Below are 18,838 nucleotides of genomic sequence, written 5' to 3' on the forward strand. Positions count from 1 at the left end.
GGGAACGTTCTGGAGGGCCAGAGAGTAAGTGGGACAGAGAGCCAGAACTGTGGCAGCCAGGCAGAGGCCACTCCTGAGGCCCTCCTCTGGGCAAGGAGGTGGATGCCCAGGCAGGCAGGGATGGGTGCCCCTTCCAGGTCCTCTCCTGAGACCCCGGCACCCTCCTCCAGGCTGGCCCCAGACTCCCACCCCTGCCTGTGCCCAAGGCTGCAGAATGCCCAGGCCAGATGGACATGTGGGGCTCTTGGGGACTGCAGGTGGCTGTGATGGTGTCGTGCAGCTGCTGCACTCCTGAGACCACAGCTAAGACACCGCCCCATGGTGGCAGCGCCTGGGGGCCACCCTGACTGCGGCAGGGTCCCACCCACACCCGGAGCCACTGCTTGACCCCCCTTCCTGTTAACCACAGGCACCTCCTGGTCCCCTCCTCATGGCTCCCACTTCCTCCTGCCCTGCTGAGTTTCCTGGGCCACCTAGGAGTTGCTGAGGGGATAGAGGCGAGGGCACAGGAAGGGAGTGAGCTCCGACTCTGGGCTGACCACCCCTCCCCAACCCCCACTGCATAGGCTGGAGCAGGCTCTTCCTTCCATTTCTCATGTGGGGCATGAAAGACCCCTTCCACCACTGGGAGACAAGAGGTCCCATGTGGTGCCAGCCCAGAGCAGATGGGGAGGGACAGGTCAGGTTCTGCCTCTGCCTGGCCAGCCCTGTGTCCCCGAGGATGCTTGCCTCTGGACACCTGGGGAGGGGCCATGCTCTCTGACCCTACGCCAAGGCCAGCTGTTTGGCAGCATGGGGCCCAGGCCCCACGGGGGCCCCACCCAGAGCCAGTGCACATGGCCCCCCTGCCTCCGCCAGCTGCCTTCCCAGCAGTAATCCAGCCTCCAAAGTGCTCCTTACCCCCTGCCTCCCAGACGCTCGCCTTCAGGCTGGGATAAAGGGATTCTTGTAAAGAAAGGTCACTGGCACCTCCTCAGGCCACATAGAGCCGTCAGCTGGGGCCACACTTAGCTGAACCTTGGCCAGGGGCAGACACTGCCTCAGCTCTGGGAAAGGCTGAAGCTCTGAGAAGGAATCCAGCTGAGTCCTGGACTCATTCTGCATCCATCCTGTGCCCAATTCCTCCTCTGTCCTCCTGCAGAGGCCTGGGGACCGCAGAGCTGGGGAAAAGGGCCCAGCCATGACTCCAGTGGTTGTGTGGCCTCAGCTGGCCACCTTCATCTCTCAGGCCCTGTTTGTAAATCAGGACTTCCTCTGAGCCAGGGAGATGATGTCCCAGGCCCACAGGAGGCCCTGGGGATGGCGCCTGCAGATGTGTGAGCCCAGACCCAGCCCCCTCCACACCTATGTGGCTTCCTCACCCACAGCGCAGAGTGACAGGGCTGGGCCGCGCTGCATGGGGGCAGAGAGGAGGCTCTGGCCACTGGGGTGCTCCATCAATTGGCAGGGGCCAGAAAAGCAGGAACTCCGCAGCCAGCCTTCAGCAGTAACATCCGGCACAGATACTTCTGCCTAAACCAGACAGATTCTCGTTCAAGACTGTGGAGGGGAAATGCTCTGAAATCACAAGGATAAAGGAACATAAGCCCACATGCTTGGCTCTTCGCACATGGGATGGAGAGGTCAGTGGGTCCCAAGGAAGGACAGCAGCCATCAGTTAAAGGACAGCAGCCATCATGTCAACACCATACGTTTGCATTCCAGAAACTTGCTAAGGTCCCAATGCAAGTGACCATGAAGATCCTGCTGTGAGGAAACCACACAGGCCTCCTGAGTCACCCCAGGGAGACCACCACAGCAACAGACGCACTCCCTGAGAGCAGACAGCAGCACAAGAGACCAGGCTGCTGTGTCTGGGTGGACCGAATGCCTAGTGCTAATGTGGGCAGCCTGACCACCCCTGCAGGAGCAGCAGCCTCTTCAGAGAGCCGTGGCATGCACTTCAGCTGTGGCAGCTGGGCCCTGGGGGGCCTGGGACATGGGCTTTCCCAGGACATCTGCTGCACTGATGGACCTTAAAGCCTCCAGGTCCTCCTGGATGTTCTGTCCCATCTGATATGATTCTCGGAACGCTCGCAAGGTGCGGGGAGCAGGGGTCATCATCACATTTTAAAGATGCAGTGGGCCGGGTGTGGTGGCTCAAGCCCGTAATCCCAACACTTTGGGAGGCTGAGGCGGGTGGATTGCTTGAGCCTAGGAGATCGAGATCAGCCTGGGCAACATAGCGAGACCCTGTCTCTACAAAAATAAAAACAATTAGCCGGTTGTGGTGGCACATGCCCGTGGTCCCAGTTACTCGGGAGGCTGAGGTGGGAGGATTGCTTGAGCCTGGGAGGTCGAGGCTGCTATGAGCCATGGTCATGCCACTGCACTCAGCCTGGGTGACAAAGTGAGACCCTCATCACACACAAACACACTGGGACCCCAAGAGGGGAAACGGCCCATCTAAGGTCTCGTGGGCCAGACTGCGCTTGGGATCCCCTCAAAGGAGCACAGCTGAAGCCCCAAATCCCCTTTGCACTTTGGAGATAGCTGTGGAGCTGAGGGGGAGGGCAGGCCTCCCTCTGGGGAGACATTTATCAGAGGCAGCTGTGGAGTGGTTGAACCTCAAGAGGGGCACAGGAAGTCGCCTGCACCGCTGAGGACGCAGCGTCGAGCCATGCCTGCGTGTTCTCTGGGCTGCCTCAGCCAAGTCCTATGCCTGTGGGCCTGGCCAGGCCAGCCAGTCTCCGGCCCTGTCCACCTGTCCTCCTGATGGACACCAGGCCCACTGAAGACTCAGAGCAGCTACTGGGTCAGCTGGCCTTGGTACCCCGACCCCACACCCCCGTAGCCGATCACTCCACCAGCCCTAAGAAGCCCTGGCATGGGGGCGGGGCTGGGCGTGGTCCCTGAGGCAGGCCTGGCCCCACCACCTCCCAGCTAGACCCACCACCTCCCAGCTAGACCCAGCCCACCTGTCCCAGCTGAAAGGAGACTCCGATTTTCAGATGCTAGCTGCAGCCAGGTGGCAGCAGGGGTCAGCCAGGGAGGGAGGGGTAAGGGAGTGGGGGCCGTCACTTGGAGGCAGTGCAGCTGGAGGCAGGGGCCTGCTGGGATTGTGGACGCAATCTCAAACCCGCCACGCTGAGCCTCAGCATTCACACTGGAAATAAGACATGAACCTGGGCCCCCAGTGGAGCCTGGACACTCACTTCCAGAAAAGACGCTCGCCCGCCGTGCTGTGGGGCTGGCCTCTGTCCTGAATGCCCTCAGGCACACCTGGGGCCTCTCCTGGGTGGTGCCAGTGCCCCCTTGCCTGGCCCTCCTGGTGAGGCTCCTGGGCTTGGTGTGCCACCCCCAGTGGACTGCCCTGCATGCCGCTGCCTACCCAGGTGGGGGGCCCAAGGGAGAAGCAGCTGGGCTGTGGCCAGCTGAGAAGCTGAGCACATGGCTGTGTCTCCTCATCTGGCCCCAGCCTGCTCTTCCTCCTAATTCCAGGGCAGCCTGGAGCCAGGCGTGTGGGCAAAAACTCCAACAAGAAGACCAGAGCAAAACAAAGAGGACGCGGCTGCTGTGGGCTAAGACTGAGGTCTGTCTCCGCCCTCCAGGGGCACCTGAGCTCCAAGGGCAGGGACTGGGTGATGGGTCTTCGCTGACACCGAGTGGGGATCCTGGGGTGCGAGCAGGCCCACACTCTCCCCCAAAACCCTCCAGCCTCAGTCTCCCCCACTGCCCACCCACACATCACCTCCATGGGGACCTTCCACAGCTGTTCCTGTTCAGGGGACCCTGGGGTGACCATGAGGCAGTGGGCCTGAGAGCCAGGGAGGTGGAAGCTTCCAGCCCTGGAGGAGCAGGTGGCCACCGGCCAGCTGAGTGAGCGGAGACCAGGAGGCTGTGCGGGACGGGTGGCCCCAGGGGCTGGGGCTGTGGCCAAGCCTGCTGGGGTCTGCCAGGGGCATCAGCTCTGAAGGTGCTGGCTGTGCTGTTGCCAGTGCTCTGTGGGGCCACGAGCAACCTGCCAGGATGATGGGGGAAGGAAGAGCCACCAGGCTGGGGCAGAGGTGGAGACAGACCCCAGTGATGGAGTTGAGCCCATTCTGGGAAAGGCAGGGAGGAGTGGCCTCCAGTGAGCTGGGGAAAGCCAGTGAGCAGGGGGCTTTAATCACCAGCCCAGGCACCCAGCCCTGCCCGCAGGAGTTTGGGGGCAGGATGGGGGTGGCAGGCCTTCCCCTGGCCTCTGGACAAGCCCCCGCCCCAGGGAGGCCTTGCTGCCTTGCTCTATGGGGAGGAGTCACTTCCAGAGGGCACATCCAGCCTCCCCTCCTCTCTCTCTGTCCGTCGGCTTCCCTCTCTGGGCTCCTGGACCCTGGGTCCAAGTGCTGCTTCCCCCGGCCTCTCTTCCTTCAGGCAGCCAGCCTTCCCTGCTGGAGTCCCCGAGGCCCAGCCACGCGCCCTGAAGGAGCACAAGCTCCTAGGGTGCGTTCACTCGCAGAGGCTGAAGGTGGTGGTGGGGTGGGGTGCTCACAGCCTGGCCTGTGGTTGGCCAAGGACACCAACAGGAGCTCTTCCCTGCAGCTCCTGGCAGGCCTGCAGAGGTGCCCCCCCTGCTCTGAGAAGCCAGCCTCACAAGATCATTCATCCCAAGCTCTGGGCCTACTGCTCGGCTGTGCAGCCTGGGAGGGGGGTCTGCAGTGGTCTGCCAAGCAGCACCTCTACCAAGGAGCTCCCTCTGCAGAGGAGAACCCGGCTAAGGTCCCCCAAATTGCAGCCACCATCTCGGGCTGTATTAACAGAGGTTGAGTCCTCAGAAGGAGGGAGGGGATAATTGCAGTGGAGTCTCCCTGGCCAGGCTGCTGAGTTCAGCTCTGGAAGGGGCAGCCCACAGCAATGCTCTCTGTGAAGGGCCAGCATGGTGCCACCCAAGAGTGACACACACAGCCAAGCTCTCCCCTGTATCCCTCAGGTGCTGGACAGGCAGGGTAGGGCTCACAGCCAAGCCAGGACACCCTTCCCAGGGCCAAGGCAACCCAGGAAAAGCCAGCACAGCGTGTCCTCCTGAGAGGCCTGTGTGGACACTCAGGGGTCCCAGTCTGAGGGGGAACACAAGGCCTTGACCTGGTAGCCCACTTTCAACACTCCATGAGCACACAGGGCCTCCCCCAGCAGAGAGGGGCACCGAGGGAAGCCAGGACCCCAGGCAGTGCCCTCTGTCCACCCAGGTACATGCTGCCTCACCAGTGGACAGGCATCGTCGTCCCGGCTCCCCTCTGTCCCCCAGCTCACATTACCCAGGACTGGCTGTAGGAGCCTTGTTTCCAAGACCAGAGAGGTCATAAGGTCACCTGCTGCCCACACGTCCCATCCTAGTCCTCCTTGGGGTATGTGGGTACCTGGGGCGGCCCCTCATGTCCAGGAGCTGAGGCCGCCCCTGGGTGTATCAAGGTGAGGTGCCTACCCCACCCCTACCCGCCCATGCAGAGCTGCAGCTGGTGCTCTGGTCAGCCCATGGGTGTGACAGCCCAGGGGGCCCTGGGGCCAGGTGGCCACCTCAGAGCCACTCCTTCCCTGATGCCATCTGTCAAGGGTCAGGGGTCACACACTGCAGAGAAGAATACACAAAGCCTGGCAGGTAGGACCCTGGGGGCACCAACTTGGGTGGGGGTCAGCCCAATGCCTTGTACGGAGAGGCCCCCAAAACAGGAATAAAAACCACCTAACAACAGAAAGAACAACGTCAACCCATAAAGCCTCATTCCAGGCAGTTTCGAGCGCTTTGATGCTGATATCCACCCAGGCTTCCCCCCGCCCAGCAGACAGTATCGTCATCATGTGTGACGCAGGGAGGGCACAGGAGATGCCACCGAGTCGTGATTGCTCCTGGACAATGCATATCGTCCTTTGACCAAGTGCCTCCTGCTCACCTGGGAACACACCCTCGGGTCCAGCATCCTCCCTGTGATTCTGCACAGTGGGAAGGACGTGGATTCTAGAAACCCCTCCTGCCCCAGCAGGCAGGTCCAGCCCCGAGGCCTCCTTGGTTCCCCTCAGAACAGAGCTTCCAGAAGGGCCCCCAATCTGTCTCTCACAGGAAATGGCGGGGGTCTCAAACAGAAGGACCCCCAATCTGTCTTCCGCTGTGGTGGAGAGCTTGCCAAGGTGTTCAGGAAATGGGATTAATGGGGTCCATTATGGCCCGAGTTGTGCAGAGAGGACAGGGAGGGGCTGGATTTTGCTGACCTCCAAGGGGAACCCTTCTATGAACGGAAAGCTCGCACCTCGCTCAGTGCGTTGCCAAGTTGCGATTCCCATGCATCCCAGTGCTTTGCCGAGATGCCTATGCCACCCTTGCATGTGTGTCCTCCCCTGGGCACAGGATGCTAAATGGGGTGACAGTAGGAACACCCACCCCCCACCCGCCTCCCACCCTGTGCAGGGACTGGGAGGACTCTACGCCCTGGAAGGAAAAAAGACTGCAAGAGTACAAATGCGCCATTTTCCCACTTTCTCTCCATGTTACAGTTGCAGTTTCTTTTCTTTCTTTTTCTTTTTTTTTGAGACGGAGTCTCGCTCTGTTGCCCAGACTGGAGTACAATGGCACGATCTTGGCTCACTGCAACCTCTGCCTCCCGGGTTCAAGCAATTATCCTGCCTCGGCCTCCCGCGTTGCTGGGACTACAGGTGCCTGCCACGATGACCGGCTAAAATTTTTTTGTATTTTTTCAGTAGAGACATGGTTTCACCATGTTGGCCAGGCTGGTCTCCAACTCCCGACCTCAAGTGATCTGCCCGCCTCGGCCTCCCAAAGTGCTGGGATTACAGGCGTGAGCCACCGTGCCCGGCCGACAGCTGGTTTCTGAGGCCAAGAGAAGAAGCTGACTCGCCCAGGCCCACATGGCAGGTTGGTGCAGGAGGTGCTGGGCCCTGGTGCCACCCCAAAGTCCACGGGGCTGCCCACAGCTGGGGAGTGCAATGCCCGGATGGTCCAAGAGAACACTTTCTGGGCTGCTGGTTTGTACAACTGGGAAGCCCCTACCTCTCCACCGCGACCCCTCCACGCCCTGCTGCCACAAGGGCCCAGGATCCCTCCCCACTCGCCGCTCCATGTCCCAGGAGGTCAGATTTCACCTGGATGCTTAGCTCCCCTCCCTTTTTACAGATGAGAAAACTGAGAATGAAACAGGAAAATGAAATGAATGACTCCATCCTACAGGCCTGAGAGCCACCGTCTCGCGGGTGGAGAGCCTGGGTGGTGCGTTTATCAACAGGACAGCTGGTTTCATGTCTCTGCCTCTCCACATAGACCCACTCAGGTGGAGACCTGTCCCTCTGTCTCCGTGTCCGAGGGGCCCGGCAGGAAGTCGTGTGCAGGGGTGGAGGCTGGAAGACCAGCAGGTCTCCCTTCACCTGGGGATCCCCAAGCCCCATGCAGCCTTGCGGGTGGAAGGGCAGTGACTGCCCACTCCTTGCACACAAGGAAACAGTGAGACCAGAGGAAAAGGACAAAACCAGTCACCCAGGACAGCGGACGGCACACGGGGTGGGGGTGTGTGAGCAGAGACCCTTGGGACCCTGCATCTGGGTCTGGACGGTCCTGGAGCCTGCAGAGCAGGGCAGAGGAGGCAGGTGCAGAGCAGGGCAGAGGAGGCAGGTGCAGAGGGGGGCAGAGGAGGCAGGTGCAGGGGGGGCAGAGGAGGCAGGTGCGGAGCGGGGCAGAGGAGGCAGGTGCAGGGGGGGCAGAGGAGGCAGGTGCGGAGCGGGGCAGAGGAGGCAGGTGCAGGGGGGGCAGAGGAGGCAGGTGCAGAAGGGGGCAGAGGAGGCAGGTGCAGAGCAGGGCAGAGGAGGCAGGTGCAGAGCGGGGCAGAGGAGGCGGGTGCAGAGCGGGGCAGAGGAGGCGGGTGCAGAGCGGGGCAGAGGAGGCGGGTGCAGAGCGGGGCAGAGGAGGCAGGTACAGCCCAGTGCGTGGACCAGTGACTGGCTCCAGGGGCCCATGGGGGGCTGCACTGTGGGCGAAAACGCACGGACGCGACACACCCAAGAGAAACAAGCACACGCCCCCAGGTGGTCCGCGCACACACGCTCCCAGCGGCACGGCTCAGGGCCATCAGAGAGCGGACACAGCCAGACGTCCACATGGGTGAACGGATAAACATGGATCACATCTGTGCGACGGACAGAAGAACATTCGGCCTTCAGGAGGCAGGAAGCACGGCACTCACACATGCGACGACACGGATGAGCCGCAGAGATGTGCCAAGTGAAAGAAGCCAGATACCAAAGGCCACATATTGTCCGCTTCCACGCCCATGCAGTGTTCAGGACAGGCAGGTCCAGACACAGAACGCAGACTGGTGCTTGCCAGGGCCCAGCCCGGTTCTGTCCCGGTTTCCTGGGGCTCTTTGGGGAAAGAGCATGGGCTTTGGAGTCCACTATGACTGGAGGGTGACCAGATGATCCTGGAGCCCTGGGCCCTTGGTTTGCTTTACTGCAGCCCAGGGGGGTCCTCCTAACTCCTGGCCATGGTCAGAGCTGAGCAGGCCCCGAGGAAGGCACCGGGGCTGCAGTGCACAGCAGATGCTGTGGAATCGGCAGCTCTTGGGATCATCCTGTGTGGTGGGAGCTCTGGGGTGGACACTGGGTTTGGGTAGCAGGACTGAGGGTCGATGGCCTCAAGTCACACTGTCAGGCCTGGAAGGGGCCAGCTGCTCCAGCACCCACTGAACCCGGCAAACCTCGATGGCTCCTCCCATCCTCAGGGGGTCCCACAGCCCTGAGACCAAACACGGGTTTATTGTTTGTGAGGTGGTTCAAGCAGGTTGCACCAGGACAGAAACACACAAAAAACCCAACATGGGTGGAAGTGACAGGCAGGTGGGGACAGAACGTGCACCCTCCTCTGCAGCTCACACTCTGGGGGATACAATGAAACCGCTGACAATGAGAGCCCCAGGGAAGTGGGGTGCCATGGTGCCAAGGAGCAGTGTGAGGTGCCCTTGACATGGTAAAGCCCCGTGATGGGGAGCTGGAGTGTGCAGAAACGCTGGCGGCAGTGGACTATGGGTGACCGATGCTGTTTCTTTAAAAAACAAAGTGGAATTTCCATAACTCTTCACATTCCCATCAATGCATTGATCATGGTCACAGCCAGCAGCAAACCCGCCAGGCTCCGTGGCCGGGACCAGCTGACCTCTGCAGGGGAGTGCGGGCTGGGCCTGGCCTGACCCCGTTCCACCGATGCTGAGACAGCAGACACCCGCCCCAAATTCCACCACCTGTGACTGGCCGAGCAGCCACACACGCGGGTGGTCTGACTTTGGGGACACCGCATGTTATGCTGCCTCTTGGGGATCATTTTTATAATGGGAAAAACACGTCCCCCTTACAAATCCTGCAAGTCCAGGGTCTGCTGGAGCCAACCCCCAGTCCCCCAAGGCATCCCCACGCTCAGGCAGCCACCCTGGCGGGAGGTCAGGCCTGGGGCCAGGCTGCAGCTCATTCCCCAGGACCTGCGAGACCCACCCCCCTGGCACCCGGATCCTCCAGGATGGTCTCATACCAAGATCTTCAGTAACATCTGTACAGACCCGGATTCCAAGCAAGGCCACTCCACCAGTACCTGGAGTTAGGACCTGGACACATTTTTGGGGGACACTGTTCAGCCCATTACAGGTAGCTTCTGTAGCATCTAGCCCATCGGAGGCCTTTGAGGGGCAGCATGGCTCTTTGCGACTCCCCACGGAAGGGGCACTGCGCTCCCCTCAGCCACAGGAGCCCATCCCTCCCCGCTCTGCCTGGCCCTCACGCTCTCTGCGTGCACCTGTGCTGGCCCCGTGCCCACCTGGATTAGACGAAGCCCATCAACTTGCCCCACTGCCTCCCATCGCCTGTGGCAGAGCCACCTTTTCAACCCCGTCAGCCCCTTGATGAACACCCCCCAGGGCTCCAGCCTCCAGATGAAGCCTTGGGCCCTGCCCCTCCCTCCACCACCAGCTGTGCCACCTCAGCAGGGCCCACAATTCTGTCACACTGGCAGCCCCTGCAACCAGTCCCACAGGCCAGGCCGCTTCATGAGCCCTATTCCCTTGGTCACATCCCCTCCTCCCGGGCCAGCACTGTCTCCCACTGCCCCAGAGCCTCCACTGAACCTTCTGGAAGCCACCCCTGCCCAGTGAGTTGGCACTCACTTGCCTGCTGTCCTGGCCATGATGTTCTTGGGGTGGGGGTTTGGCCTCTTGAGGGCTGGGAGACATCGGACCCGGCTGCAGTCCCAGTGCCGGCTGAGACCCACACACAAGAGCAGGGGTCTGCGCTGGGGGCTGCTTCCTGGAGGACATTCACAGACTCACCCTCAGACCCCAGACCAGCAGGGCCAACGTGGCATTTACAGCCCCTGTGCAGTTTACAGATGAGAAGAGGGAGGCCTTGGTGGGAAGTGGGGCCTGGCCGAACAAGACCGGACCAGAACCCCAGCCTGTCGCCCTCAGTGGTTGGCAGTGGGCACATGGTAGCCCAGCCTGCGTTCACTTAACTTTGTTACCTGGAGGAAAGTCACAACTCCACGACACTCCTAGATGACTCTGGGTGGGCTGAGGGTTACAGGGACACTGGTACATGCTCCTGGGGTCACAATCGGCAAATGTGCTCTGAACACCACCCTCAGCTGCCGTTCCACTTGCGGATGGGAGGATTCACCTGGGGGCCCCTCCGCCCTGCCGGGAGCAAGCCAGACCCAGTGGCCTTGGCCCCAGGAGCCCACAGAAGCTGAGTGTCGTTTCTATTCCAGGCCCTTCCATCTCACCAGATGCTAGGGGTACAAAGAGAAAAATAAGCCAGGGTCCCGTGGGGCCCCGTCAGAGCTCTCAAACCAGGGCGGGCAGACCAGCGAGACGGACACACTGCCCTTATGAGCCGCGCCGCCCCTCACACCCACCGCTGGGGAAGTCTGTTCTTTCCTGCGGGAAACCCCCAGGGCCTGTGGGACTCTCTGAGGAGACAGAGCTCACTCCGGGGGAGGCGAGGGCAGACGAGGAGGGGAGCTCATGGGAAGGTAGGAAAGGGGTCTCGTTTGTGGATTCCTCTACAGGATTTGGGGGGACCTCTGAGAGTGGGGGATGGACAGAAGGCAGGTGGAGATTCTGGCCTGAGGAGAGGCTGGGTGGGACGTGGTGGCCAGAAGCCCCCTGCCTGTGGGCACGACTGTTGGACCCTGTCACGGCATGGCTGGGACGAGGCACCCGGTGTCTTTCTGGCACCCGGTTCCCATCGCACCCGGTTTCAGGCACTCCGTCGCTTGCCTTCTGCAGAGCTGCTAAGCCGCTGGGCACACAGCCGCGCCTGAGTGCAGGGGGAGAGGCTGGCTCCAGGCTGCAGGCTTCTCTCTGGGGAGGGGGACAATCCTGGGGCCCCTCTGGGGTTTGGGAGATGACTGAGTTGGCCTTTGTACAGTCTGTCCCGAAGGGGCCTGGCACGGGGCAGCAGACTGCAGGGTCCCTGGCCGCCAGAGCCCTTCGCCGTGGCTGGAGCTGGCGTTTCTATTTATGATTCGCCTCTCATGCCCCTTGCCAGCACACCCAGCTCTGGTCTTCACGAGGGGCTGGGATTTTAGAGGTGGCTCAGCTGAGGGCACGGGGGTCTTGGCAGCTGTCACGACCCTCCTGAGCTACACGCACAGCCCGCACCTTGTTAGCTCCGGGCGCGGGCTGAGGCCCCAGCTCTGTCCCGGGATCCTTCCCAGTCACCCTCACGTCCTGGGCTTCACTTTTCCCCAAGGCGGAACCACAGCCGTGTGACTCACCCCGTCTCAAGGGGACCGCGCGGGTGGGAGGGCTGCAAGGCCTCTGTGAGGCCTGAGTGCTGGACTTGGGACTCCTGCTCCAGAGTCAGGGGCTAGGGCTGGGCTGGGCCCACCCAGGAGGACGCTGGCAGAGGCCCTGGGAGGAGGGGGAGCGGGCGCCAGCTCAAGGACTGGATGTGTCTGACAGTCTGTGTCCCACAGGGCTTGCCATGGGCCTGGGCACGGCTCCTGCCTCTGCTGGCCAACCTGGCTTGACCTCAAGCGGCCTGGGTCGGGACAGCCGCAGCCGAGGCCAGCCCATGGTGACAAGGCCTGCATCCAGCCTCTCCCTCGTGCCCCAGGCTGTGGGTCAGCCCAGTCAGCCCTGCTATGGGCACATAGCCCCGTGCAGGCCCAGCTGGGACGGAGCAACACAGGCAGAGCTGCACCGACCTCTCCGGAGCGCCGTTTGTGAACTCGAATCGAGGCTGGGACGGAGCAACGCAGACAGAGCTGCACCGACCTCTCCGGAGCGCCGTTTGTGAACTCGAATCGAGGCTGGGACGGAGCAACGCAGGCAGAGCTGCACCGACCTCTGCGGAGCGCCGTTTGTGAACTCGAATCGAGGCTGGGACGGAGCAACGCAGGCAGAGCTGCACCGACCTCTGCGGAGCGCCGTTTGTGAACTCGAATCGAGGCGCCAAGTGCTCACGTGTCCTTTAAGCCAGGGATGGACTTCCAGAAATTTACCCTTGGGACTAAAACCCCCTGTAATCAATATCTGCTGGAAGAGAGGCAGACGGCTGGCAGCAGCATTTATGGGAGTGAGCGTTTCCAGGGACGCGTGGGTGCGTTGGGGCAGGGAAGGCCGGGCATGGCCCTAGACAGGGCACAGGGGCATGAAAGGCGCTGGGGAGGAACAGGACCAGCCTCGGCAAGTGGGAGTTGATGTGCACGACCCGGGCCCTTCCGTCTCGTCTGGGTCTCCACCACCAGGAGCCTGTTCTTGCGACTGAACGCCCACCATGGCCCTGGCCTCACCGAGCTGCCCTCGGTTCCCAGGACCTCTGGGGCCACTAGCTGGGCTCCTGCCTGGTCACTCTCCTATTCTTCATCCTCCGCACGCCCCTGGCACCCAGCACTTGGCACACTGGCTGCAGAGGCTCCCATTGCATGGTGCAGACAGCTCTCCCTGCACCCCCAGTGCCCGAGCATGGAGTAGGTGCCAATGAATGCCTCCTGGGGGAGTCTGACCACGATGTGTATACAGTACAGCCAGGACTCCCCGGCGAGCAGGTTGGAAACCGCAGCTGCTGACTTTCTTAGTTGTCTTTTGGGAAGGTGGGCTGGACCCCACTACATACTCCACAAGGTCATGAGGGGCATCGGGGTGGGACCTTCCAGAACCTTCCCCACTCCTTCTACTATCCAACGCTGACATGTGGGCCCCCACCCCTGACCTGGGGAGGCAAGGGCCGAGGAATCAGGGAGGGTGGAGAGGAAGTGCCCCTCCCATGACACGTACTTTGCCCCCAACACCTTCCTGCTGGCAGCCCTGAAGGCGGGTAACAAGATGGAAGAACAGAGGTCACAGAAGAGAGAGGAACGGAGGTGAGTGCGGAGTCTCTTTCCAGGGGCTGTCCAGGTGGAGGAGACGGGGCGCTGTCTGGAACTGGCTTCCATGACACTTTGCAGAGGACTTTCCATGCAGAGGACTGGAACCGTCCTCTGCACTTTTGTACATCTTTGACATTTTCTATCATACGAAGCCAAATAGGAGAGGCCACAGATTTCTCTTGAAGGCACAAACTGAAGGGAAATCCACTACCCAGATGGAGTTTTAAGAGGAGAATTTTGGAAGAGCCTCAAAGCAGGAGAGGAAATTGGCATGACAGCAGCATTGCATCTCCCAGAGGGAGGCTAAGGGTTTTTAAGAAGGCAAAGGTGACAACCAGCTAGATAAGAGGCTCAAACAGGTGAAAAATCAAGTAACCGGCACAAGATAAAAGAGGTTATTAAGATAAGGGGATTAAGACTCAGGATGAGCTGGAGAATTTGCAGAGGAGCTGAGTAGCCTCTGCTGTGGGTTGGCAGGGGCCGGCCAGGTCTCCTCCGTGGGCTGCAGCCTCCAGAGAGCATGGACCCCCAGAGGCTCAGAACCTGCCCCAGCCCTGACCTCCCCACTGGGCCCACCACAGAGCCACCTTTATATATCAGCTGCCAAAGCCACCTCCCGGCCACTCCAGCCCTGTGTCTTAGCAATAGCCCTTTCCAGAGGCTTCCAGCCTTAACAGCTTCCAGCCTTATCAGAATGGCTCTCCCACTGTCCAGGGTCCCCCAAGCGTCCACACCACCACGCTGGGAGCCCCCAAGGCCAGAATGCAGCAGAGGCGCGAGTCAGGCCCCCCAGAGCTGTCTTCTGTTCCCACAGGCATGGGCTGGGGGGACAGTTGCCCTTTGGGAGACCTCCCAGCACCCCTACCCTATCTGGTGGCTGGGAAAGGGGCAAGATCTTGCAGTGTACTGGCCTCTGGTGAGGGAGGCAGTGAGTGCTGTGACTGTGGCTGACCCTCTTGCCAGCATCCTCCCTGTCCCCATCAACATCACCAGAGTGCTTGCCACTCCATGAGCTTCCCCTGCCCATGTGTGCCTGTGGCAGGGGTGCCCCCCGTGCAGGCCGTGGGGACAGTTTATGCATCAGGCAGCAGCAGCAGGTGCCCGCTGCAGCCTTGCCCAGGCTCCTTTGATCTGATTTGGTCCTCACAGTCGTCCTGGGAGGCAGGTCCTGTCAGGACGTGTGGTTTCCAGCACACAGCGGTGCTCCCCGAGGCCCCTGCGCCCTGTCCCTTCTTCCTCTTTGATCATCAAACGACCCCCCTGTCACTGACCAGTCAACGGGTGGTCACTGCCCAGTCAACGGGTGGTCACTGCCCTGGCAGGCACCACGTAACCTGGGGCACAGGGGCCAGCTGTGGCTGCTGGTGAGTGTTCCCTGTGTGCCAGGTGCTGACATGCAGGAGTGTGATGGTGGCCTTGCATTCCTCTTTCATCCTGACTGCTCACCACCCCCTTCCCAGGCACACACACACGGATGCATGGACACACACAACCACATGCACGGCACACACACATACACATGTGCACAGATGCATGCATGCACACACATGCATAAGCAGACAGATATGCATGCACACACACACAGACACACACATACACACACACAGCAAATCAGGATGCTGAAGCCAACCAGCAGCTGTTTCCCCTGTTGGCATGGCTGCCGCTTCCCAAGAGGGCACTGTTGCCCTCCTGCCCCAGGCAGGAGGCTCCAGGCTAAGGACCGCATGCTTGAGTCTGAGTCAGTACAAAAAGGCAAGTTGCCCTCGGGAGCCAGGGTCCCAAGTCCCCGGGGGGTGCTTTTCTCCCCCTCACTTTTTAAAGACAGCTTTTTTTAAAAAAAAGTTTTTTGATTCCCAGGTAAACATGTCTGATGCAACCACAGGCCTGTCCCAGGTTGTCTTCCGGGCACCTGGGACCAGGATGCAGCCTTGGGGAGGAACCCAGCAGCTCCTCCTCCTTAGGGAGGAGCCCAGCAGCCCCTAGGTGGGCATGTCCCGCCCGTCCAAGCTGGGCTGCCATGTCAGCAGCGTGCAGAAACCATCTCAGGGGCAAGACAGGGGTCAGGAGGCCAGGGGATCAAGGTGTCCTGCCCCACAGACACAGAGGCCAGCGGCCTGTGGTGTCCTGAGAGCTCACTGGAGAAACATGCCTCTGGGGGGAGCAGAACTCTTCCCTTCCCTGGGGTCTCCCCAGTGGCCACACCCAACTTTCATTCCCAGCTCACTGCTGACAGCCTGGGTGTCCCAGGCAGCTCCTGGTTTCTTGGAAAGCCTCACTATTCTCATCTGTGAAATGAAAAACCCCCTGCTCCCTAGAACTAAACACGACTGTGATCACGCACGCCTGCATCTGTGATGTCATCCCCATGCCCCAGAATGCCACCCCTGGTCTTTCTACAGGTTCCGATCCTAGTCCGTCTTCCCAGGAGTCACGGCGGGCTGCCCGCTGTGGCCACCCTCTCCTGGCGGTGGAGGGTTGAATTGTGTCTTCATGAAAGGTGTGTCCAAGTCCTAACCTCAGTACCTGTGACCCTGACCTTGGAAAGAGGGTCACTGTATGGGGTCCTCATCCAATGCCTGGGGTCCACGTGTGAAAAGACAGGGGAGGAGACACAGACAGGGGACAACGTGCCGTGAAGACAGAGGCGGAGATCGGAGTGATGCCGCCACGAGCCAAGGAACACCTGGAGCCCCTGGGAGCTGGAAGAGGCAGGAAGAATCCTCCCCCGGAGCCTTCGGAGGGAGCGCAGCCCTGCCGGCACTGGGATTTCAGACTTCTGGGCTCCATCACTGTGGATGACTCTGTGTTGTTCTAAGCTACCTAGTTTGTGGTCATTTGTTATGGCAGCCCCAGAGCACTCATGCCCTGGGTACAGAGCTGGGAGCAGGGAAGGGCCTGGCCAAAGGTGTGAACGCCTCTTCCTCAGCCCCTCTGCCACCGGCATGAAGAAACTGCAGAAAAGTCCCCACTTCACACAGCAGGTGACCAGACAGACCCGGCATCAGCCTGACCTGGCCGCTTCCTGCCAGCACAGCTGTCTTCCCCACTGCCCATGTGCTGGAGGTGCATCCAAACCGACCCCTGCCCTTTTTCCCATGAAAAGCCAAGGGGTTGAAGATGAAGCCTCATGTACCTTTATTTCCCCCATGGCACAAAAAAACAGTTCTTACACCCCTCTGGGATCCCCGCTGAACACACTGTCCTGGCGTTAATCCAAAAAGAAAACCGGTGACTCCTCGGAGAATGGTCCATGACTCGGCAGATGCCAGTCTGCCCCGTGGGAAGGGGTCTCCAGGCAACACAGCCACACTGTGCTGGGAACCCGGATGGGCCCCGTCACTGGGGTCACCTTCTCCTGCCTCCCTGGGGTGGGCTTTGCAGCCCCGACAGCTGCCTGTTCCTCCGGCTGCTCCCGGAGAGGGGCCCGTTCTCAAATCCCCTGGAATTGGCCACTGAAGGCCCCCCTCTGCCTCTCGAGCCAGCTCGAAGTGTACACGTCACCGAGGCTTCTGGTGACACCAGCAGTACAGGTGGCCTTCACCATTAGGTCACAGTGAGAAAGCGAGGCCTTCTGCATTCTCTTCCCAGCCTCCCGATTACATCAAGGGACAAGAGTATGGATCTTTATGGTGGCTCTGCCCCTGCTCATCTCTCTATTTAAGGGAGGCAGGGTGGCCCTGGGAGCAAAGCTCACAGCAAACAACGTGAGTCCATGTGGCCAGGGCACACAAAAGCTAACACGTAGTCAGTGGTTCGTGTTCATGGTGCGTGTTTTCATAGTTACCTGCAGTTTATCACAGGTGATGTTGATTTTTTAACCGCAGCAATGATTAACACGTCTTCTAGGTATAAAGGTACTTCAAAAAGAAGTGAGTTGATTTATTAAAGATCTAGGTCTTAAATAACAGTATAGGTGACACTGGATTGCCAAGGTGGTCTGCGCACACTGAAAGCTGTTCTAAACATGCCAGAAGCTGCTCAAAATGTGGGGCCCCTTCCTGACCGAGAGGCTCCTGTGTTCGCTTCTCCTGCGGGCAGGGACCAGGCCTTGGTTTTCACCAGGTCCCCTTCCAGGGATCCCATGTGGAACAGCAGCGGGGGCCTGCAGGATTATCGGGAGCAGCCTGCAAGGCGCGATGGGCTCGGGCTCAGGCGAGGCAGGCAGCGCCCCTAAGCCTGGTTCTATCCTGAAAGGGCACCTAAGCGTGAACAGAGCCGGTGCCTGCAAAACCTCCAGGAAGAGCTGGGCGCGAGTGGGCATTTGATACACGCTGCTGGCTGTCAATACCGTGTGATCCACACTGGATGTTGAGCGAGAAACAGAAGAATGAAGAACACAGAAAAGTAAAGAGCCCCCTAAACAGTCCAGTCAAGCATCATGGAATACCACGTGCCAGGTGTCATTCATGCCTCGCTGGCACTTCCCGAGTCCTCCTGCCGCACCCGTCCGCTCCCGGTTTGCTCACTTTTCTAACAGTCTTACTCATCTGGTTTCCTAGACAGCAGTGGGCGGGAATGAGCATTGACAGCCCCTCCAACAAGGAGAAGAGGAGGAGTCTGGGGCCATTGAGTACAGGGAGAAACAGCCCACAGAGTGCAACATCCCCCAGGTGCCAGGGGGTCCCGGCTACGAGGTGAGCTGCTTCCAATTCCAGTCCTGTCATGTAGCGGTGGGTGACTCTGGGCAGGTTTCCTCACCTCTCCGAGCCCCAGTGTCCCCACCTGTAAAATGGGGACAATAATAGAACTTATGGCATAGGGTTGTTTCAAGGGTTAAAGGAGATAAGTCATTCCAAAAGCCTCCATAAAATACATGTTAATCATTATCAAAATTAGCTGTTATAATGACACAAGTCAGCAGGAAGAGGGTTCCAGTGTTTCTCATGTAGACCTCAAGGTTGCATGTAATGCATTTTGGGATATGCACGGAACAGGGCAAATGTGTTTGAAGATCTGAGCCTCCACAGGATAAGCTGCTCTTGTGTGGGAAAGTCCCCTCTAGCCTGAAGGTGTGGCTCCCTGAGGTCACACATTCCTGGGGCTATTCCCGCTCTGGCAAGCTGCGGGGGCTGATGACGCCAGCACCGTCGCTAGGGCTGAGGCCCAGGAATAATGAATGGCCACAGCCAGGAACAGGCGCCCACCAGAGACAAACAGCATGTTCCTTGCACATTCAAAGCAGACACAGTTTAAAAATAATGAACAGGGCGGGAGGACAGTTATTTGCCTGAGGTCATTCGTTAAACCTCAATTTCAAAACTGACCACAGGCTCAAGCTGCCGGGAAGCACAGCTCCAAGTTGGCATGACTCCCGAGCGGCCCACCAGGCCCGGCTGCGGGTGACGGGTGGGTGTCCATTATGGCTGCTCAGGAGAAGTCTTTCGTTTTCATTTTCTTTTTTGCTACATTTGGAGTTCTTGTCAGAGCCCTGGATAGCAGAGGCTCCATATGAATGCAGCCCAGATA

At 60.0% G+C, this 18,838-nt stretch overlaps 1 protein-coding gene across 2 annotated transcripts in view; it reads right to left on the bottom strand.

Moving 5' to 3' along the window:
• Nucleotides 1–18,838, bottom strand: part of OSBPL5 (oxysterol binding protein like 5) — an 81,776-nt gene that overhangs the window by 51,295 nt on the left and 11,643 nt on the right. Inside the window, exon 1 of one of the 2 annotated variants that reach the window (XM_063710891.1) lies at nt 1,362–1,552. The exons of the other annotated variant lie outside the window; for it this stretch is intronic. The gene's annotated coding sequence lies outside the window, so the exon portion shown is untranslated. Of the gene's footprint in view, nt 1–1,361; nt 1,553–18,838 lie in introns of those variants that run through there. 2 annotated transcript variants of the gene reach the window in all.

This window comes from Gorilla gorilla, chromosome 9 (assembly GCF_029281585.2).
Source record: "Gorilla gorilla gorilla isolate KB3781 chromosome 9, NHGRI_mGorGor1-v2.1_pri, whole genome shotgun sequence".
Classification (NCBI taxonomy): Eukaryota; Metazoa; Chordata; class Mammalia; order Primates; family Hominidae; genus Gorilla; species Gorilla gorilla.